The 23,493-nt window shown below is 41.3% G+C and overlaps 1 protein-coding gene and 1 non-coding gene across 8 annotated transcripts in view; one reads left to right on the top strand and one right to left on the bottom strand.

Moving 5' to 3' along the window:
* Positions 1-1,169: 1,169 nt before the first annotated feature.
* Positions 1,170-23,493, top strand: part of TFDP2 (transcription factor Dp-2) — a 202,415-nt gene continuing 180,091 nt past the window's right edge. For 4 of the 7 annotated variants that reach the window (XM_050778125.1, XM_050778116.1, XM_050778113.1 and 1 more), the window contains exons 1-2: positions 1,170-1,543; positions 10,902-11,019. The gene's annotated coding sequence lies outside the window, so the exon portion shown is untranslated. The remainder of the gene's footprint in view (positions 1,544-10,901; positions 11,020-23,493) is intronic. The other 3 variants (XM_050778118.1, XM_050778117.1, XM_050778114.1) reach the window with 1 other exon arrangement.
* On the bottom strand, positions 5,174-5,275 carry LOC126949439 (U6 spliceosomal RNA). Its single transcript, XR_007723740.1, has one exon. It is a non-coding gene; the product is annotated as a U6 spliceosomal RNA (small nuclear RNA).

Genomic DNA, 23,493 nt, shown 5'->3' with positions numbered 1-23,493 from the left:
TTTTTTTTCCCATAGCACAAATATCAGCATGTAATGTAGTTTTTGTTTTGCTTATTCTTTTGCATATTATCTTTCCTATCCTGCTAGAATGTAACTCCCTGAAGGTAGGAGTTTTTGTCTCTATTTTGTCCACTGATGTCTCCCCATGTCAAGAATAGTGTCTGGGGCCAGGCGCGGTGGCTCACGCCTGTAATCCCACCACTTTCGGAGGCCCAGGCCGGAGGATTTCTTGAGTCCAGGAGTTCCAGACCAGCCTGGGAAACATGGGAAACCCCGTCTCTAATTAGCCAGGTGTGGTGGCGCAGGGCTGTAGTCCCAGCTACTCGGGAGTCTGTGAGACTGGGAGGTCAGGGCTCCACTGAGCCGTGATCCTGCCACCGCACTCCAGCCTGGGTGACAGCGAGACCCCGTCTCGAAAACAAACATAAAATTTGGTTGGAGTAAAATGAGAAAGATCTAATCGTTTTAACGCGCTGCTTGCACAGGGTTTTTCACATCGGCACGAATGAATGAACAAAATGTTTTCATATGGAACCAAGTGTACGGGCATTTGGGGTGTGTGCAGTTTCCGCGGGACATGATGACCTGTCCTGGTTTGGATATTAACTTGCCTGGATACTGAAGAACCTCCACATTCCCAGTGGTCTGTAACCCATTGTCTGAATAATTTCAAGGTGTCCCACAGTTGGCTCCACGCATAGCCTCACTCACGATCACTCGCCCCTCTGTCCCTTATTGATGCTTCCCCAGGGCGACCCGGCAAAGGCCTGGGGACCGAGATGGAACTGCCCAGTCCCCCTCTTTCCAAGAGAGCTGGGGTTTTCCGGCTTCGGGGTCAGTTGGAAAAGAGATTCCCACCCAAGTCGCAGGGTGGGAGTAGGGGGTATGAGACAGGAGGGATAAAGGAAGTGTGCCTAAAATTCTAGGCCTCAGGCCCGCAGCTGTCTCTGGAGGCGGCGGGGAAGCGGGGTGGTCGGGTCCTGCGGGAGGGCTCCCAGGGAGGCCACAGGGGGAACCAAGGGGCGGTGGCTGAGTGCACGAGGCCCGCCCCTCCATCTGGTGGCCCCCTACTCTCCAAGAGAAGCCTGGGGGCGGGGTTTGTTTACTCCTTGCACGCACTGCCGGCCCGGCCAATCCGTGGGGAGCGGCGCCTGGCGTCGCACATCCCGAGGGCCAATCGGCGCGCACCGTGCTGCTCCGCCGCCAAAGCTCGCGCGGGGGAAGAGGGGCTGTAGCTGGGCAGGGAGAGGGCGGACGAAATCGGCAGCGATCTCGGCTGCGGCGCTACTGCCACTGCACGGCCCGCGGGGCGCGCCCTGACCCTTCCTCTTTGGGCAGGCTCAAGGGCGCGCGCACGGTCGGCGTTCCGGGGCCTCAAACTCCTGGGCCTTGACCGGGCAGGCCGCGTCTCCCCGGGTGTGAGTCCACCGGGACCCGGCCGCCGCCTAGCGCGGGCGCCACAGAAGCGGCGGCGCCCGAAGACGCGCTCCCTGCTCGGCCCGACACCCTCGCTTGACCGCCAGTTCTTCTGCAGCCGAAGGCGGTAAGGTCTAGGGAGAGGGCGCGGGCCCGCGCGCCGAGGGCCTTTGGACCCGGCCGAGCGCGTTCCTGGGCAGGTTTCCCTCCCTGCGCCCAGGGGCCCCCTTGTCCCCCACACGAGTCCCATCTGTTTAGACCCGGGTTCTCCAGGCCTGGCCGGGTAACCCGTGAGTGTCTGGGCCGCAGTCGAAAGCCAGAGAGGGTCACCCTCTTAGTGCATAGAGCAAATCGGGGGAGGTAACGTCCCTGAGTCACGCCTCGTAGAAGAGGGGAAGGGCTGCTTTCTACTTTCTCCTTCTCTTCAAAGAAGGATGGCTTCTAAATCTGGTTTTCCGATTTTTCCCTCCTCCTTTCATGACTCACACGCCTCTGTCTCCACCAGGTGTTTGTTTGTTTTTAAAAAGAGTTTCTAAGCTTTGTGTGCTTGAAGAACCTCATATGCCCCATAAAGGAACTTTTCTCTGAAGTAGAGGATCGCTTTTTGGGCCCAGACTCCTTTGAGAAAATCTGGAAACCAAGGTCTCTCTTCACAAAGAAGTGTAAGGGTTTTCCCAGGATCTCGCTGAGAGACAGTACAACGAAGTGGATGAGCGCCCCAGTCTCTCTTACCAGCCTGTGCTATTCTATTGTGTGATCTCGGTTTCTCCATCTGTAAATTAGATGCATCCACCTATTCGGTGTGTTTCAGGGAGTGAATGAACTAATGTATGGAATGCAATCGTAAGAAAATTCTCCACGTATTAAATGTCTTGTATTAGTTAGGCACTTGCCGTGGATGCTGGTTTAGAAAAAGACCCTATATTATTTCCCTTTTAGTGTTGAGACAGTGAACAGGTTCATTCCTTTTCCATATTCACTGCTGAAGCTACCTTTGAGCCCATGAATACTTTTATCTTTTCCTCATTCCATCTCAGAGGGCATAGACTCACTGTCTCACTTATTTGCTCTCTTTCAGCAAGGCTGTCTTTTAACAGCCTTCTCCTTCCCCTCTCTCCCCGAGATCTGAGTTTTGTATCTTTTCATTTGACTTTCACAACCTATTTTTTTTTTTCTGGGCCATGTGTTTTCTCTTAATGGCTTGAATTTATCTCCACCTAATAAATAAAGTTATTTACTTGGTTTTTTTCTTTCCAGCTCGTCAGTATATATTCATCTATTTTCTATATGGCATAATCATGACCCTGTCTCTCCTTAAAAGTAAATATAAAAATAGTTTAATTGATCTATATTGCAGCTTCCTTTTCCATTTCATTGGTTAGCCTGTTATTTAGCTAAACCTTTATCACTATCAGATTACTATAATTAATCTTTAATGGCAGTGTCCATTCTCAGCACCAGGAGAAAAATCAAATGCCTAGACCCCAGATTCTGTCACACTTATGTACTGGCTCTGGATGTGTTTGCTGTTTATTAGAACATCTAGTGCCTGTAACTAGTCTAGTCTAAGAGTAGACATGGTGTCTGTAGCGTTGTTCTGACTGTGCAGTTGCAGTTTCAGCACTGTGGCACTTACATTTGTTAATAAAGGTCCAAGATTTACTGAACTCTTAACTTTTCAGTTCTCTTCATTTCTAGGTGTTTAAAAAAGAAAGCTGAATTTTTCTAGTGTGCAATACTTCATATTCTCATTTTGTGATCATGTAATTCCTCCCACCCCGACTTTTGTGAATATGTAGTCCAAGTGGCACATGGAAGTTTTTCTCTTGCAGCCAAAATTCTTAACTGTCTGAGCTGTGTGCCCTCAACATAACTGAACTGGGATGTACTTCCTTGTCATCATCTTTTAAACTCTTATTGCAATATGTGTTATAATGGATCTCAGAAGAAACTAGAAAGCATAGATTGAGCGTTCTTTTAGATCATAGAATTTTAAATTGTAGTGGATTTTAAAGAGAATCAAATACACTCACCTCTTCATACATAAATCCTTTCCATTTTAATCTGGGATACATGACTAGGTGTGCGGCATGAATAGATATGAAAGTAGGCTTGTGAACTCTTGGAAATATTATGCAAAATTATACACATTTGTATATTTTTTGGAGAGACTATAGTGTCATAGTTTCTGAGATAAAGATGTTCGGTCAATTCTATTTATTTATTTATTTATTTATTTATTTTTGAGACAGGATTTCTCTATGTTGCTCAAGCTTGTCTGGAACTCCTGGGCTCAAGTGATCCTCCCACCTCACCCTCCCAAGTAGCTGGGGTTGTAGGCACACACCTCGCCATGTTTGGACAACTCTAATTTTTATAAAATTATTTCTTTCACTGAACTAGAAATTGTGTCCTCACTGTCTCTTCTGTATTGTGGGTTTTCAACTATTTGAAGATACTTACATTCCACTGAGTGTTTTCTTCTCTAGAAAATATTATCAGTCTTTAACCTCTGTAAGTGACTTTTGTGTCATTGTTTTCGTTTGCCTCTCCTCACAGAACTCATAGCCCACTTGTGAATTTGTTTAGTTCATCCACATTCTTCCGACAAGAATGGTACCCCAAATTAGGTATTCACTAGCATAGAAGACTGTAAGTTACCTCTCTGATTTTAAAGCATGTACTTTAAGAGTAGACTTGCTTCTTTGGCAACCACATTACACTGTTAACTTATAATAGTTTACTAGTTAAGAAGATTAACTTTGGGGCTAGCCTTCCTGTGTTTAGATCCTAACTCTGCAGTTTATCAGCTGGGTAACCTTGAGTAAATTATGTAAACACTCTGGGCCTAAGTCTCCTCATCTCTAATATGGGGTTAATAATAGTGACTATCTTATACAATTCTGAAGATAATTAATGTATATAGTAAGTCACTTAGAATGGGTTGGGGCATCCAAGTACTATGTATATATGATACCTGTTTTACTACTGGTTTCCTTGTCAACTAAAATTGTTGAATTGTTTTGTTCATGCTGTCTCCATTCTTAAAGTCATACTCTCTAAATTCTTTAATAGAATATTTTTTGGTAGGACTTTACATGTGTCTGTATTAAGTTTTATTTTGTAAGATTGCTTCTAGTCTGTTGACATTAAAAAAATCCTGATTTGGTCATCCAATAAATATCAAATCTATGCATTTGATAAACATACAAGTTTGATAATTTTGGCATTGCCTTCATGCAAATTTTTCATTAAAATGCTGTCTAGGCGGGCTGAGGGCAGAGTTCTTTACCTGCTAAAGACCTCTCTTAAAGGTGATAAAAAATTTTATTATTAATTCTTTGGTTCAGGTTGGTCAGCCAATCAGAAATTTAGCTAATTTATCATCATCTACCTCATATGTTTCCAAGTTCTCACAAGGAATGTGTGAGGAACTTTGACAATTGCCTTACTAAAACCCAGATTTTATATGTCTCCTTTTTTTTACCCTATCGTTACTTGTCCTCAGTGAAACTATACTATATTCCAGTAGCGTATGTTGATTACTACTTTTTTGTCTTTTTTTTCAGAAAAGGATTTTTATTTATTTATTTATTTATTTATTTTGTGACAGAGTCTCTGTCACCCAGGCTGGAATGCGGTGGCCTCTTGGATTTAAGCAATTCTCCTTCCCCGGCCTCCCGAGTTGCTGGGTCTGCAGGAGCTTGCCACCACACCCGGCTGATTTTTGTATCAGAAAAGGATTTTTAAGTCAAGTAAAAATGTGGAATGCTTTATGAATTTGTGTGTCATCATTGCACAGGGGCCATGCTAATCTCTGATTTGTTCCCGTTTAGAATATATGCTGCTAAAGGAGCACTGATCACTACTTTTTCTAAGTGTTCACAAACTTCTCTTAGTAATGATTCTAGAATCATGTCTAAAATTATGTTTAACTTCAATGATCAATAGTTGACAGGATCCCATTTCTCTCTTTTTGAACACGAGTACTACATTTTTCTGTCTTCAGTCTTCTGGTAACCTCTCCTGCTCACCATAGTTCCTAAATGATTGCCAACAGCTGTGTGGAATTTTATTTGGAGCAATATACCTTGTTGAAGGTTTACTTAGAGCAGTTAGGAACTGTCTTTTATCTTCATGTTCATATTGAGCTTTCATTTCCGCCAATTCATTGATAAATTTATTAAATGCCCATTTTGCACAAGATATCAATGCTTGTTTTACCTGATCCATCCAAAGATAATTTTTCTTAATAAAAATGCCTGAAGCAAAAAGGTAATGTACATCTATTTCTCTCCATTCCTACTATTATTAATATTACCGTAATCTGGGCCACCATTCCTTCTTTAGTGGACTGCAGTAATAGCTTCCTGTTAACCTTCCTTCTTCCAGTCCTTTTCTGTCTCTGGTCCTTATGTATGGCAGCCAAAGTTATCTTTGTTTTAAAAATGCTTGTATGTTTTAAAAGTTGTTTCTGGGAGGTGCGGTGACTCATGCCTGTAATTCCAGTGCTTTGGGAGGCCGAGGTGGGCGGATTGCTGAGCCCAGGAGCTCAAGACCAGCCTGGGCAACATGGCGAAACCTGTCTCTACTAAAAATGCAAAAAGTAGCCAGGCTTGGTGGCATGTGCCTGTAGTCCCAGGTACTCAGGAGGTTGAGGTGAGAGGATCTCTTGAGCCCAGGAAGTCAAGGCTGCAGTGAGCTGTGATCGTGCCACTGCACTCCAGTCTGGGCAACAGAGTGAGACCCTATCGCAAAATAAATAAATACATAAGAATAAATAAATAAATAAATAAATAAATCTTTTCTTTCCTAGTGGCATAAGCTGTAATCTAATTAGAATTTTATTTCTAAGCATAGTACTTTCCAACTCCCTTTTTCTGTTTTCTCTTTACTGTCCTTTTAAATTCAAGCCCCCCTACCCCCGCTGCCCCACTTTTTTTTGGAGACAGAGCCTTGCTCTATTGCCCAGGCTGGCAGTGGTGCAATCTCGGCTCACTGCAACCTCTGCCTCCTGGGTTCAAGTGATTCTTGTGCCTCAACCTTCCAAGTAGCTGGGATTATAGGCATGTGCCACCACACCTGGCTAATTCTTGTATTTTTAGTAGAAACAGGGTTTCGCCATGTTGGCCAGGCTGGTCTTGAATTCCTAAACTCAAGCCATCCACCTCCCTTGGCCCCCCTAAGTGCTGAGATTACAGATGTGAGCCACCGCACCCAACTTCAAACCCTTTTTTACCTTTGGTTTTCTTGGGGATGATAGGAACCAGCAGCCAGATAGTAGGCATAGAGAGATGGTGACTCCTCACCAGTTGGTCTTTGTGTGTATTACTCAAAAGACACATGTGAAGTGCTTATTATGTTACAGGCACTGTGTGAGGCACTAAGTTGACAAAGGGACATAACGTAATCTCATCCCTCAAAGAATCCTAAGTGCAAGAAAAGATGAAATAGGGGAAAATAGCTTGGAGAACTCAAAAATATATCTTCTTTTTGGTTGGGTCTTTTCCAGCGTAGCTTTTTTTTTTTTTTCCCCTAAAGTGTTGAGAATTCATTCAAATATAAGTGAGTGGTTTGAAAATTAGCCATTGTTGATTAATCATTCTTTCACTAGTGCCACTGTTTACTATAATTGAAAAAATAGGCTGGGTGTGGTAGCTCACGCCTATAATAATCCTAGCACTTTGGGAGGCTGAGGTGGGTGGATCGCTTGAGGTCAGGAGTTCAAGACCAGCGTGGCCAACATGATGAAACTCCATCTCTTCTAAAAATACAAAAATTATCTGGGTGTGGTTGCATTCGCCTGTGATCCTACCTACTTGGGAGGCTGAGGCAGGGGAATCGCTTGAACCTGGGAGGCAGAGGTTGCAGTGAGCTGAAATCTTGCCACTGCACTCCATCCTGGGCGACAGAGTGAGACTCTGTTTCAAAATAAATAAATAAACAGGCTGGGCATGGTGCCTCATGCTGTAATCCCAGCTCTTTGGGAAGAATTACTTTGAGGCCAAAAGTTTAAGACCATCCTGGGCAACTTTGCAAGGCCCCATTTCTACAAATGAAAAAAAATTAGCCAGGTGTGGTGGCACGTACCCATTATCCCAGCTACTAAGGAGGCTGAGGTGGGAAGATTACTTGAGCTCAAGAGTTTGAGGCTACACTGAACTATGAGCATGCCACTGTACTCCAGTTTGGGCGACAGAGCGAGACTGTTTCAAAAAAAATAAATTAATTTTTTAAAAATAAGAAAATATATATAAAAGACCATTTCTGTGTAATCTTAAGATACGTGTTATCTTAAGTTTGGTTGTATTTCAGCTAATTGATTAAATCATGATTATGAGCTTTATTACTCTATTTTACTGACTGGTATACTGTGAACAGAAGAAAGTACATACTTAGATAAGATGTATAATACTACACTCAATCATCTGAACTTTTAATTTTTTTAGTTTTAATTTTTGTGGGTACATAGTAGGTGTATATATTTATGGGGTACATGAGATGTTTTGATATCGGCATGTATTATGAAATAAGTACATTATGGAGAATGGGGTATTGATCCCCTCAAGCATTTATCGTTTAAGTGACAAACCATCCAAATACACTCTTTAAGTTATTTTAAAATACAAAATTAAGTTATTAATGACTATAGTCACCCTTTTGTGCTACCAAATAGTAGGTCTTATTTATTCTTTGTATTTTTTTGTACCCATTAACCATCCCCCACATGCCCATACTACACTTTGCAGCTTCCAGTAACCATCCTTCTACTCTCTCTGTTCATGAGTTCAGTTATTTTGATTTTTAGATCCCGCAATTAAGTGAGAGCATGTAATGTTTGTCTTTTTGTGCCTGGCTTACTTCACTTAACATAATGATCTCCAGTTCCATCCATGTTGTTGCAAATGACTGGATCTTATTCTTTTTTTTTTTCCAAGACGGAGTCCTGCTCTGTTGCCCAGGCTGGAGTGCAGTGATAATCTCGGCTTACTGCAACCTCTGCCTCCCAGGTTTAAGCGATTCTCCTGCCTCAGCTTCCTGAGTAGCTGGGATTACAGACGCGCACCACCACACCCAGCTAATTTTTGTATTTTTAGTAGTGATGGAGTTTCACCATGTTGGCCAGGCTGGTCTCAAACTCTTAGCCTCAAGTGATCTGCCTGCCTCGGCCTCCCAAAGTGCTGGGATTACAGACGTGAGCCGTCGTGCCCAGCCATGGATCTCATTCTTTTTTATGGCCAAATAGTACTTCATTGTATATATGTACCACATTTTCTTTATTCATTCATCTGTCAATGAACACTTAGATTGCTTCCAAATCTTAGCTATTGTAAACAGTGCTGCAACAAACAGGAATGCAGATACCTCTTCAATATACTGATTTCCTTTCTTTTGGCAGTGGGATTGCTGGATCATATGGTAGCTCAATTTTTAGTATTTTGAGGAACGTCCAAGTTGTTCTCTATAGTGGTTGTACTAATTTACATTCCCATCAACAGTTTAGGAAGGTTCCCTTCTCTGCACATCCCCACCAGTATTTGTTACTGCCTGTCTTTTGGATATAAGCCATTTTAACTGGGGTGAAATGATAGCTCATTGTGGTTTTGATTTGCATTTGTTCGATGATCAGCAATGTTGAGCACCTTTTCAAATGCCTATTTGCCATTCGTATGTCTTTTGAGAAATGTCTATTCAGATCTTTTGCCCATTTTTTAATGGGATTATTATTATTATTATTTTTCCTAGAATTGCTTGAGCTCCTTATGTATTCTGGTTATAAATCTCTTGTCAGATAGGTAGTTTGCAAATGTTTTCTCCCATTCTATGGGTTGTCTCTTCACTTTGTTGATTGTATCCTTTGCTGTGCAGAAACTTTTTACTTGATGTGATCCCATTTGTTTATTTTTGCTTTGGTTGCCTGTGCTTGTGGGGTACTGCTAAAGAAATTCTTGCCCAGACCAATGTCCTGGAGATTTTCCCCAATATTTTCTTCTAGTAGTTTCACATTTTGAGGTCTTAGATTTAAGTCTTTAATCCATTTTGATTTGATTTTTTTTTTAAGACAGGGTCTTGCTTGGTTGCCCAGGCTGGAGTGCAGTGGCTTGATAACAGCTCACTGCAACCTCCGCCTCCCAGGTTCAAGCAGTTCTTGTGCCTCAGCCACCCAAGTAGCTGGGACTACAGGCATGTGCCACCACGCCCAGCTAATTTTTGTATTTTTAGTAGAGATGGGGTTTCACCATGTTGGCCAGACTGGTCTTGAACTCCTGACCTCAAGTGATCTGCTTGCCTTGGCCTCCCAAAGTGTTGGGATTACAGGCGTGAGCCACCGCGCCCAGCCTTATTTGATTTTTGTATATGGCCAGTGATATGGGTCTAGTTTTTTTCTTCTGCATATGCATACCCAGTTTTCCCAGCACCATTTATTGAAGAGACTGTCTTTTCCCCAGTGTATGTTCTTGGCACCTTTGTGGAAAATGAGTTAACTGTAGGTGTGCGGATTTGTTTCTGGATTCTCTGTTCTATCCCATTGGTCTGTGTGTCTGTTTTTATTCCAGTCCCATGCTGTTTTGGTTACTATAGCTCTGTAGTATAGTTGAAGTCAGGTACTGTGATTCCTCCAGTTTTGTTCGTTTTACTCAAGATAGCTTTGACTATTCTGGGTCTTTTGTGGTTTCATATAAATCTTAGGATTGTTTTTTCTATTTCTGTGAAGCATGTCATTGTCATTTTGATAGGGATTGCCTTGAATTTGTAGATTGCTTTGATAGTAGTATTGACATTTTAACAATATTGATTCTTTCAATCCATGAACATGGAATATTTTTTCATTTTTTTGGTGTCCTCTTCAATTTCTTTCATCAGTGTTTTATAGTTTTCATTACAGAGATATTTCACTTCTTTGGTTAATACCTAGTTATTCAGTTTTATATGTGGCTGTTATAAATGGCGTTACTTTTAAAATTTCTTTTTCTCATTGTTCACTGTTGGCATGTGGAAATGCTACTAATTTTTGTATGTTGATTTTATATCATGTAACTTTATTGAATTTGTTTATCACTTCTATTAATAATACTTTTTTTGTGGAGTCTTTAGGTTTGTCCAAATACAAAATTGCATCATCTGCAAACAGGGATAATTTGACTTCTTCCTTTCCAATTTGGGTGCCCTTTGTAGCTTTCTATTGTCTGATTGCTCTAGCTGGGACTTCCAGTACTTCATTGAATAACAATAGTGACAGTGGGCATGCTTGTCATGTTTCAGATCTTTGAGGAAAGGCTTTCTAGTTTTTCCCCATTCAGTATGATACTAGCTGTGGGTCTGTCATATATGGCTTTTATTATGTTGGGGTGTGTTCCTTCTATCCCCAAGTTTTTGAGTATCTTAACTTCTTTGTAACATAAATATTTTATTTAAGATCTATATGTCCTTTTGCAACATATTTCATGCTCTTTTGACTTTTTTTTTTTTTCTTCTTGAGACAGAGTCTTGCTCTGTCACCCAGGCTGGAGTGCAGTGGCATGATATCAACTCACTGCAACCTCCGACTCCCGGGTTCAAGTGATTCTTGTGCCTCAACGTCCCAAGTAGCTGGAATAACAGGTATGTACCACCACGCCTGACTAATAGCTGTATTTTTAATATAGACAGGGTTTTACCATGTTGGCCAGGCTAGTCTTGAACTCCTGGCCCTCAGTGATCTGTTGCCTCAGCCTCTGAAAGTTCTGGATTACAAACTTAAGCCACCACACCTGGCCTATGTTCTTTTGACTTTAAAAGAAATTAAACAGATCTTTGTTCAAGATGGCCGAATAGGAACAGCTCTGGTCTGCAGCTCCCAGTGTGATTGATGCAGAAGACGGGTGATTTCTGCATTTCCAACTGAAGTACCTGGTTCATCTCATTGGTACTGGTTGGACAGTGAGTACAGCCCACAGAGGGCTAGCTGAAGCAGGGCAGGGCATCGCCTCACCCAGGAAGCAGAAGGGATTGGAGGATTTCCCTTTCCTAGCCAAGGGAAGCTGTGACAGACTGTAGCTGGAAAAATGGGACACTCTTGCCCAAATACTGCACTTTCCTCATGATCTTAGCAACTGGCAGAACAGGAGATTCTGTCCTGTGCCTGGTTTGGCGGGTCCCACACCCACGGAGCCTTGCTCACTGCTAGCACAGCTGTCTGAGATGGACTTGCGAGGCTGCAGCTGGGTAGGGGGAGGGTTGTCCGCCATTGCTGAGGGTTGAGTAGGTAAACAAAGTGGCCAGGAAGCTCAAACTGGGCGGAGCCCACCCCAGCTCAGCAAGGCCTACTGCCTCTATAGACTCCACCTCTGTGGGCAGGGCATAGTGGAACAAAAGGCAGCAGAAACTTCTGCAAACGTAAACGTTTCTGTCTGACAGCAGTGATTCTCCCAGCACAGCATTTGAACTCTGAGAATGGACAGTCCCCTGCCTCATGGGGGTCCCTGACCCCCATGTAGCCTAACTGGGAGACACCTCCCAGTAGGGAGCAACAGACACCTCATACATGTGGGTGCTTCTCTCGGACAAAGCTTCCAGAGGAAGGATCAAGCAGCAATATTTGCTGTTCTGCAATATCTGCTATTCTGCAGCCTCCACTGATGATACCCAGGCAAACAGGGTCTGGAGTGGACCTCCAGCAAACTCCAATAGAGCTGCAGCTGAGGGACCTGACTGTTAGAAGGAAGACTAACAAACAGAAAGGAATAGCATCAGCATCAACAAAAAGGACATCCACACCAAAACCCCATCTGTAGGTCACCAACATCAAAGACCAAAGGTAGATAAAACCACAAAGATGGGGAGAAACCAGAGCAGAAAAGCTGAAAATTCTAAAAACCAGAGCACCTCTTCTCCTCCAAAGGATCGCAGCTCCTTTTCAGCAACAGAACAAAGCTGGACAGAGAATGACTTTGATGAGTTGACAGAAGTAGTCTTCAGAAGGTAGGTAATAACAATCTTCTCTGAGCTAAAGAAGCATGTTCTAACCCATTGCAAGGCAGCTAAAAACCTTGAAAAAAGGTTATGGCTAACTAGAATAAACAGTGTAGAGAAGACTTTAAGTGACCTGATGGAGCTGAAAACTGTGGCATGAGAACTTGGTGATGCATGCACAAGCTTCAGTAGCCGAATCAATCAAGTGGAAGAAAGGATATCAATGATTAAAGATCAAATTAATGAAATAAAGTGAGAAGACAAGTTTAGCGAAAAAAGAGTAAAAAGAAACGAATAAAGCCTCCAGGAAATATGGGACTATGTGAAAAGACCAAATCTATGTTTGATTGGTGTACCTGAAAGTGACGGGGAGAATGGAACCAAGTTGGAAAACACTCTTCAGGATATTATCCAGGAGAACTTCCCCAACTAGCAAGGCAGGCCAACATTCAAATTCAGGAAATACAGAGAACGCCATAAAGATACTCCTCGAGCCGGGCGCGGTGGCTCAAGCCTGTAATCCCAGCACTTTGGGAGGCCGAGACGGGCGGATCACGAGGTCAGGAGATCGAGACCATCCTGGCTAACACGGTGAAACCCCGTCTCTACTAAAAAATACAAAAAACCAGCCGGGCGCGGTGGCGGGCGCCTGTAGTCCCAGCTACCAGGAGGCTGAGGCAGGAGAATGGCGTGAACCCGGGAGGCGGAGCTTGCAGTGAGCTGAGATGCGGCCACTGCACTCCAGCCTGGGCGGCAGAGCGAGACTCCGTCTCAAAAAAAAAAAAAAAAAAAAAAAAAAAAAAAAAAAAAAAAGATACTCCTCGAGAAGAGCAACCCTAAGACACATAACTGTCGGATTCACCAAGGTTGAAATGAAGGAAAAAGTGTTAAGGGCAGCCAGAGAGAAACGTCGGGTTACCCACAAAGGGAAGCCCATCAGACTAACAGTGGATCTCTCAACAGAAACTCTACAAGCCAGAAGAGAGTGGGGGCCAGTATTCAACATCCTTAAAGAAAAGAATTTTCAACCCAGAATCTCATATCCAGCCAAACTAAGCTTTATAAGTGAAGGAGAAATAAAATCCTTTATAGACAAGCAAATGCTGAGAGATTTTGTCACCACCAGGCCTGCCTTACCAGAGCTCCTGAAGGAAGCACTAAACGTGGAAAGGAACAACTGGTACCAGCCACTGCAAAAACATGCAAAATTTTAAAGACCATGGATGCTGTTAAGAAACTGCATCAATTAACAGGCAAAATAACCAGCTAACATCATAATGACAGTATCAGATCCACACATGACAATATTAACCTTAAATGTAAATGGGCTAAATGCCCCCAATTAAAAGACACAGACTGGAAAATTGGATAAAGAGTCAAGACCCATCAGTGTGCTGTATTCAGGAGACCCATCTCACATGCAGAGACACACATAAGCTCAAAATAAAGGGATGGAGGAAGATCTACCAAGCAGATGGAAAGCCAAAAAAAAAGCAGGGGTTGCAGTCCTAGTTTCTGATAAAACAGACTTGAAACCAACAAAGATCAGAAGAGATAAAGAAGGCCGTTACACAATGGCAAAGGGATCAATTCAACAAGAAGAGCTAACTATCCCAAATATATATACACTGAATATAGGAGCATCCAGATTCATAAAGCAATTCCTTAGAGACCTACAAAGAGACTTGGACTCCCTCACAATAATAATGAGAGACTTTAACACCCCACCATCAATATTAGATCAACGAGACAGAAGGTTAACAAAGATATCCAGGACTTGAACTCAGTTCTGCACCAAGCGGAGCTAATAGACATCTACAGAACTCTCCACCCCAAATCAACAGAATATACATTCTTCCAGCACCACATCGCACTTATTCCAAAATTGATCACGTAGTTGGAAGTAAAGCACTCCTCAGCAAATGTAAAACTACAGAAATCACAACAAACTGTCTCTCAGACCACAGTGCAATCAAATTAGAACTTAGGATTAAGAAACTCACTCAAAACCGCTCAAGTACATGGAAACTGAACAACCTGCTCCTGAATGACTACTGGGTACATAACGAAATGAAGGCAGAAATAAAGATGTTCTTTGAAACCAATGAGAACAAAGACACAATGTACCAGAATCTCTGGGACATATTTAAAGCAGTATGTAGAGGGAAATTTATAGCACTAAATGCCCACAAGAGAAAGCAGGAAAGAGCTAAAATTGACACCCTAACATCACAATTAAAAGAACTAGAGAAGCAAGAGCAAACATATTCAAAAGCTAGCAGAAGGCAAGACATAACTAAGAGCAGAAGTGAAGGAGATAAGAGACACAAAAAACCCTTCAAAAAATCAATCTAGGAGCTGGTTTTTTGAAAAGATCAACAAAATTGATAGACCGCTAGCAAGACTAATAAGAGAGAAGAATCAAATAGATGCAATAAAAAATGATAACAGGGATATCACTACCGATCCCACAGAAATACAAGCTACCATCCGAGAATACTATAAACACCTCTACACAAATAAACTAGAAAGTCTAGAAGAAATGGATAAATTCCTGGACACATACACCCTCCCAAGACTAAACCAGGATGAAGTTGAATCTCTGAATAGACTAATAACAAGCTCTGAAATTGAGGCAATAATTAATAGCCTACTAACCAAAAAAATTCCAGGACCAGACAGATTCACAGCCATATTCTACTAGAGGTACAGAGGAGAGCTGGTACCATTTCCTTCTGAAACTATTCCAATCAATAGAAAAAGAGGGAATCCTCCGTAACTCATTTTATGAGGCCAGCATCATCCTGATAACAAAGCCTGGCAGAGACAAAACAAAAAAAGAAGAGAATTTTAGACCAATATCCCTGATGAACATTGATGCAAAAATCCTCAATAAAATACTGGCAAACTGAATCCAGCAGCACATCAAAAAGCTTATCCACCACGATCAAGTTGGCTTCATCCCTAGGATGCAAGGCTGGTTCAACCTATGCAAATCAATAAACGTAATCCATCACATAAACAGATCCAACGACAAAAACCACCTAATTATCTCAATAGATGCAGAAAAGGCCTCGACAAAATTCAGCAGCCCTTCCTGCTACAAACTCTCAGTAAACTAGGTATTGATGGAACATATCTCAAAATAATAAGAGCTATTTATGACATACCCACAGCCAATGTCATAATGAATGGGCTGAAACTAGAAGCATTCCCTTTGAAAACCAGCACAAGACAAGGATGCCCTCTCTTACCTCTTTTATTCTACACAGTTTTGGAAGTTCTGACCAGGGCATTCAGGCAAGAGAAAGAAATAAAGGATATTCAGTTAGGAAAAGAGGAAGTCAAATTGTCCCTGTTTGCAGATGACATGATTGTATATTTAGAAAACCCCATCGTCTCAGCCCAAAATCTCCTTAAGCTGATAAGCAACTTCAGCAGAGTCTCAGGATACAAAATCAATGTGCAAAAATCACAAGCATTCTTATACACCAATAACAGACAAACAGAGAGCCAAATCATGAGTGAACTCCCAATCACAATTGGTTCAAAGAGATACCTAGGAATCTACCTTACAAGGGATGTGAAGGACCTCTTCAAGGAGGGCTACACACCACTGCTCAAGGAAATGAAAGAGGAAACAAACAAATGGAAGAACATTCTATGCTCATGGATAGGAAGAATCAATATTGTGAAAATGGTCATACTGCCCAAGGTAATTAATTTACAGATTCAATGCCATCCCCATCAAGCTACCAATGACTTTCTTCACAGAATTGGAAAAAACTACTTTAAAGTTCATATGGAACCACAGGAGAGCCCACATTGCCAAGACAATCCTAAGCCAAAAGAACAAAGCTGGAGGCATCACGCTACCTGACTTCAAACTATACAACAAGGCTACAGTAACCACAACAGTTTTGGTACTGGTACCAAAACAGAGATATAGACCAATGGAACAGAACATCTACAAGCATCTGATCTTTGACAAACCTGACAAAAACAAGAAATGGGGAAAGGATTCCCTATTTAATAAACGGTGCTGGGAAAACTGGCTAGCCATATGTGGAAAGCTGAAACTGGATCCCTTCCTTACACCTTATACAAAAGTTAATTCAAGATGGATTAAAGACTTAAACATTAGACCTAAAAACCATAAAAATCCTAGAAGAAAACCTAGGCAATACCATTCAGGACATGGGCATGGGCAAAGAGTGCATGACTAAAACACCAAAAGCAATGGCAACAAAAGCCAAAATAGACAAATGGGATCTAATTCAACTAAAGCGCTTCTGCTCAGCAAAAGTAACTGCCGTCAGAGTGAACAGGCAATCTACATAATGGGAGAAAATTTTTGCAATGTACCCATCTGACAAAGGGCTAATATCCAGAATCTACAGGAACTTAAACAAGTTTACAAGAAAAAAACAACCCCATCAAAAAGTGGGCAAAGGATATGAACAGACACTTCTCAAAAGAAGACATTTATGCAGCCAGCAGACACATGAAAAACTGCTCATCATCACTGGTCATCAGAGAAATGCAAATCAAAACCACAGTGAGATACCATCTCATGCCAGTTAGAATGGCGATCATTAAAAAGTTAGGAAACAACAGATGCTGGAGAGGATGTGGAGAAATAGGAAAGCTTTTACACTGTTGGTAGGAGTATAAACTAGTTCAACCATTGTGGAAGACAGGGTGGCGATTCCTCGAGGATCTAGAACTAGAAATACCATTTGACCTTGCAATCCCATTACTGGTTATATACCAAAAGGAGTATAAACCATGCTACTATAAAGACATATACACACGTATGTTTATTGTGGCACTATTCACAATAGCAAAGACTTGGAACCAACCCAAATGTCCATCAATGATAGACTGCATTAAGAAATTTTAGCACATATACACCATGGAATACTATGCAGCCATAAAAAAGGATGAGTTCATGTCCTTTGCAGGGACATGGATGAAGTTGGAAACCATCATTCTGAGCAAACTGTCACAAGGACAGAAAACCAAACACCAAATGTTCTCACTCATAGGTGGGAACTGAACAATGAGAACTCTTGGATACAGGGTGGGAAGCATCACACACTGGGGCCTGTCGTGGGGTGGAGGACTGGGGGAGGGATAGCATTAGGAGAAATACCTAATGTAAATGACGAGTTGATGGGTGCAGCAAACCAACATGGCACATGTATGCCTGTGTAACAAACCTGCATGTTGTGCACGTGTACCCTTGAACTTAAAGTATATTAATAATAGAAACAAAAAGAAATTAAACATGTAGGCTAAAAGGAAATATGGATGTCAAGAAATGACATACAATTTTAAGGTTTCGATGACAGAAGAGAAAAAAGCTAAAAGTGTTCCCAAAGGCAGAAAAAATAAAAAACCTAACAGTTCTGGGCACAGTGGCACAGCCTATAGTCCCAGCTACTTGTGAGGCTGAAGTGGGAGGATTGCTTGAGCTCAGGGATTCAAGGCTGTAGTATGCAATGATCCTGCCTGTGAATAGCTACTGCTTTCTAGCCTGGGCAATGTAGTAAGACCCCATATCTTCAAAACAAAACAAAAACTATAATAGCAATAATAGTGACAATGTTCTGTTGTTAGTCACAGAGCAGAAGTACCATGTCTGGAAAAACGATTGTATTTCATGGAGATGCTGTGGCTAATGATGCTGTTATGAACAGGGATATTGGTATGTCTGGTAAATTGAATATGGAGCCAGAAAAGTTACTGTGTTTGAGAATAAAAGTGATAGTACATGTCTCTGTCATTAAACTAGGAAATGTAGCACAGATTTTTTTTTCTTTTTGCTTAACTATAGGTATATAATAAAGCATTCTGACCAACTGTTAAATAGAGCCTTGATAGACCATATATCTAGGTTCATCTGTTGTCTTTCTATCTACCTATCTATGTGTTAATATTAGGAGCTTTTGACTTATTTAATACTTCTTCCTGTTTGTAAAAATTAACTGCAGTAATTGACTCAGATTGGCTGTGAGCAAAAACAGAACTATTAATTCGACTTTATGTAAAACATTTTCTGACTTTTAAAAATCATCTTAAGTAACGCAAGGGTAGAGTAATTATCAGCCCACCAACTATTTATTTATTAGGATTCCTATTGCCGTAGGCAGAATAAAGCAATTTTTCATATTGTGACTAATGGCAATTTTGGTTAATTTTGCACAGTTAGTTTAAATCTATCTTAAGTAACCAGTCTGCTTTTGGTAAAATTTTCCTGTCTGAAATAGGAAACTCTCAGTTTATATTTTCTTTGTTCTATTTTTTTTTTTTTTTGAGACGGAGTCTTTCTGTGTTGCCCAGGCTGGAATGCAGTGACACGATCTCAGCTCACTGCAAACTCTGCCTCTCGGGTTCAAGCGATTCCTGTCTTAGCCTCCTGAATAGCTGGGACTACAGGCCTGTGCCACCACGCCTAGATAATTTTTGTATTTTTAGTAGAGACAGGGTTTCACCATGTTAGCCAGGATGGTCTTAATCTCCTGACCTCATGATCTGTGCACCTCGGCCTCCCAAAGTGCTGGGATTATAGGCGTGAGCCACTGCGCCCAGCCAAGATCAGTTTATATTTTCTAGTTCTCATTGTGTATGAATTTTATTGTGTCAGATAGCTCTCCATGAAAGCACTCCTGATTGTATCTACCCTTATTCTTAGCTCTTGGTTTTCTTGCACAGATTCCAGTATTTCCTCAAGAAGATAGGAAATCAGGTGCTAAGAATGAGGAAAGTAGGCCATTTGTGCTTTCTAGACTATTCTGGGCCTAGAATCTCAGGTTTGCCTTTCTGACTTGTTATTATTAACATTTGGATGCTTTCAATTTTACAATATTCTTCTTCTTCTTCTTCTTTTTTTTTTTTTTTAAGACAGAGTCTCGTTCTGTCAGCTAGGCTGAAGTGCAGTGGCACGTTCTCGGCTCACTGCAACCTCCATCTCCCAGGCTCAAGCAATTTTCCTGCCTCAGGCTCCTGAGTAGCTGGGATTACAGGCATGTGCCACCATGCCTGGCTAATTTTGCCCACCTCAGCCTTCAGTGTAGCTGGGACTATGCGGAACTCTTTCTTTCAGCCCTACTTTTGGTTTGTTTCCACTGTACTTGGAGTTGCTGTTGCCTTCAGTAATGCTTCCTCCTTTTCTTTTCTTTTCTTCTTTTTTTTTTCTTTTCTGGAGGAGTCTTGCTCTGTCATCCAGGCTGGAGTGCAGTGGTGTGATCTCGGTGTCACCTCCACCTCCAGGGTTCTTCTGCCTTACAGGTGTGAGCCACTGTGCCCTACCCTCAATTTTAAAATATTCTTAAAAAGAAAAGTCTTCCTCCTGTTTTTAGTCCCACTAACCAGAGGTAAAACCATGGTTTACAAAACAAAACAAAACCAGAACACTTTTGAGGCTGGGCGTGGTGACTCACACCTGTAATCCCAGCACTTTGAGAGGCTGAGATGGGCAGATCACTTGAGGTTAGGAGTTCGAGACTAGCCTGGCCAACATAGCAAAGACCGTCTCTACTGAAAATACAAGCAAATTAGTCAGGTGTGATGGCAGGTGCCTGTAGTCCAGATACTCGGGAGGCTGAGGCACAAGAATCACTTGAACCTGGGAGGCGGAGGCTGCAGTGAGCTGAGATTAAGCCACTGTACTCCAGCCTGGGCAACAAAAAACCAAACAAACCACTTTTGGGCCTGGTGCAGTGGCTTACACCTATAATCCAGCACTTTGCAGGGCTGAGGCGGGCAGGAGGTTTGCGCCCAGGAGTATGAGACTGGTGAAACCCCATCTTTACTAAAAATACAAAAAATATTAGTGGGGGGTGATGGCACACACCTGTAGTCCCAGCTACCTGGGAGGCTGAGGCAGGAGGATTGCTTGAGGCTAGGAGATTAAGTCTGCAGTGAGCTGTGATTGTGCCACTGGACTCCAGCCTGGGCAGCAGACTGCGTAAGACTCTTTGTCTCCAAAAAATCCTCAAAAAATACTTTTATTTGAAATTTGATAGATTCAAAAAGTTATACATATAGTATTTTAATTACACAGCTTGATGAATTTGTCTATTCATGCACCTGTGCTGCAGTGTTTTGGTTATAGAAGCTTTATAGTATATTTTAATGTCTGTTAAGTCTAGTCTTGTTTTGTAGTTTTTTTGTTTTAGTACTTTCCTGTTATTCTTACATGTTTGTTTTTTCATATGAATTTTAATAACTTATTCAGCTCCATAAAATGGTTTGTTAGTATTTTTATTATCATTGTATTGAATTTATAAATTAACTTGGGAGAATTTATATCTTTATAATGTTGAATTGTCTTATCCAAGAATATCATATATCTTTCTAGTGTTCATCTTCTTTTAGTTTCTTTTGGGAGTATTTTAACATTTTCCTCATACAGGTTTTTTTTTTTTTTAAAAGCTTTATTGAGATACAATTCACATGTCATCATATCCTTTTTTTTTTTTTTGAGATAGAGTCTCAATCTGTCCCCAGGCTGAAGTGCAGTGGTGCGATCTTGGCTCACTGCAACCTCCGCCTCCTGAGTTCAAGCGATTCTCCTGCCTCAGCCTCCCGAGTAGCTGGGACTACAGGTGCTTACCACCATGCCCAGCTAATTTTTTGTAGAGACAGGATTTCACCGTGTTAGCCAGATGGTCTTGATCACAGATCTGCCCGCCTTGGCCTCCCAAAGTGCTGGGATTACAGGTGTAAGCCGCTGCGCCCAGCCCTATAACATCGTTTTTTTAAAGAGGTATAAAGATGTGGTTTTTAGTATATTTACAAATATGTGCAGCCATCATCACTACCTAGTTCCAGAACATTTTAATCACTCTTTAAAAAACCCCATACTCATTAGCAGTTACTTCCCATCCCCTTCTCTTCCCAGCCTTGGAAACTACTAATCTATGTTGTGAGTCTATGGATTTGCCTATTCTGAATATTTCATATAAGTGGAATCATATAGTATGTGGCTTGGCATAACATTTTCAAGGTTTATGCATGCTGCAGATTATGTCAATAATCAACCCTTTATATTGCAAAATAATATTTCATCATAGATGCCATATTTCCTTATCAGTTGGTGGACATTTGCATAATTTATACTTTTTTACTATTTCAATAATATTACTATGAACATTTTTATACAAAGTTTTGTTTAGACTTTTTTTTTTCTTCTTTTGAGATGGAGTCTTGCTCCATTGCCCAGGCTGGAGTGCAATGGTGCGATCTTGGCTTACTGCAACCTCCACCTCCCAGGTTCAAGTGATTCTCCTGCCTCAGCCTCCCAAGTAGCTGGGATTACAGGCATGTGCCACCGTGTCCAGCTAATTTTTGTATTTTTAGTAGAGATGGGGTTTTGCCATGTTGGCCAGGCTGGTCTAGAACTCCTGACCTCAGGTGATCCGCCCGCCTCAGCCTCTCAGAGTGCTGGGATTACAGGCGTGAGCCACTGTGCCCGGCCAGACATGTGTTTTTAATTCTTTCTGATAGGTGTAATGCATTTCTTACTACATTTATTACTAAGTATTTATTCTTTGTTGGCATTGGGTTTTCTTTACCATTATATACTCCAAGTGTTTATTAATTTTGTATTGATCTGTATTAATTTTGTTGCTAATCATAAATTTACTTATAGTTTAACATATGGGTCCTTGTTGACATTGTTTGGGAGATAATTCTTTGGTAAACAAGGCGCACACTCGCATTTTGGGAGCAGATATCTGCCTACATCTCTTAGATCAAACTTACAGAGTTACTCACATTTTATGTGCCCTTACTGATTTCAGTTTTTGTCTCTTTATTACTGAGAGGTGTGTATTAAAATTGTCTTGTATGGTTGTGAATTTCTTAGTTTCTCCTTGTAAAATAGTCAGTTTTTGCTTTATATGTTTGATAAATTTGTAAATTATGTTATGAAATGTATTAATTCGGATTATCTTTGTCTATTTGTGTCTTCCTTCTAAATACCACCTTTCTTTAATCACTGTCTTCTTTATCCTCAATAATATTCTTACTCTAAAGACTATTTGTCTATGTTTATAGAGACACATCATCTTTTTTCATTTTGTTACTTTCTATGGGTATACTTTAGACATGTTTCTTGTAAATAGCAGTTGTATTTTGTTTTCTTTTTCTCTTTTTTTTTTTTTTTTTTTTTTTTTTTTTTTTTTTGAGATGGAGTTTTGCTCTTGTTGCCCAGGCTGGAGTGCAATGGCGTGATCTCAGCTCACTGAAACCTCCGCCTCCTGGGTTCAAGCAATTCTCCTGCCTCAGCCTCCTGAGTAGCTGAGATTACAGGCACCCACCACCACATTTGGCTGATTTTTTGTATTTTTAGTAGAGATGGGGTTTCACCATGTTGGCCAGGCTGGTCTTGAACTTCTGACCTCAGATGAGCCACCCACTTCAGCCTCCCAAAGTGCTGGGATTACAGGTGTGAGCCACCGCGCCCGGCCCATCTTAACCATTTGTAAGTACACAGTTCAGTGTTAGGAAGTACATTCATATTGTTACATAACCATCACCACCATCTATCTCCAGAACTTGCATCTTGCAAAACTGAAACGCTGTATGAATTAAACAGTAATTCCCCATTCCTCCTTCCTCCCAGCCCCTGATAACCACCATTCTACTTCCTGTCTCTGTGAATTAGATTACGCTGGGTACCTCATATGTGGGGAGTCATACAATATTTGTCTTTTGTGACTGGCCTGTTTCACTTTGTGTCATGTCCTCACAGTTCATCAGTGTAGCATATGTCAGAATATCATGCCTTATTAAGGCTGAATAATACTCTATGTGTTTGTTACATTTTGATGATCCATTTATCTCTCAGTGGACACTTGTGTTGCTTCTACATTTTAACCATTGTGAATAATGCTGCTGGAATATGGTTATACAAAAAGCTCTTTGAGACCTTGCTTTCAATTTTTTTGGAGTATATACCCAAAAGTATATGGGTATATGCTGCATCATAAGGTAATTTTATTTTTACGTTTTTGAGAAACTGCCATATTATTTTCCACAGTGACTGTACCATTTTACATTCCTACCAGCAGGGCACAAGTATTCTAATTTCACTACACCCTTGCTAACACTTGT

Source organism: Macaca thibetana, chromosome 2 (assembly GCF_024542745.1).
Source record: "Macaca thibetana thibetana isolate TM-01 chromosome 2, ASM2454274v1, whole genome shotgun sequence".
Classification (NCBI taxonomy): domain Eukaryota; kingdom Metazoa; phylum Chordata; class Mammalia; order Primates; family Cercopithecidae; genus Macaca; species Macaca thibetana.
The sequence above is the reverse complement of the archived record's forward strand: the minus strand, read 5'-3'. Positions and strand labels throughout refer to the sequence as shown.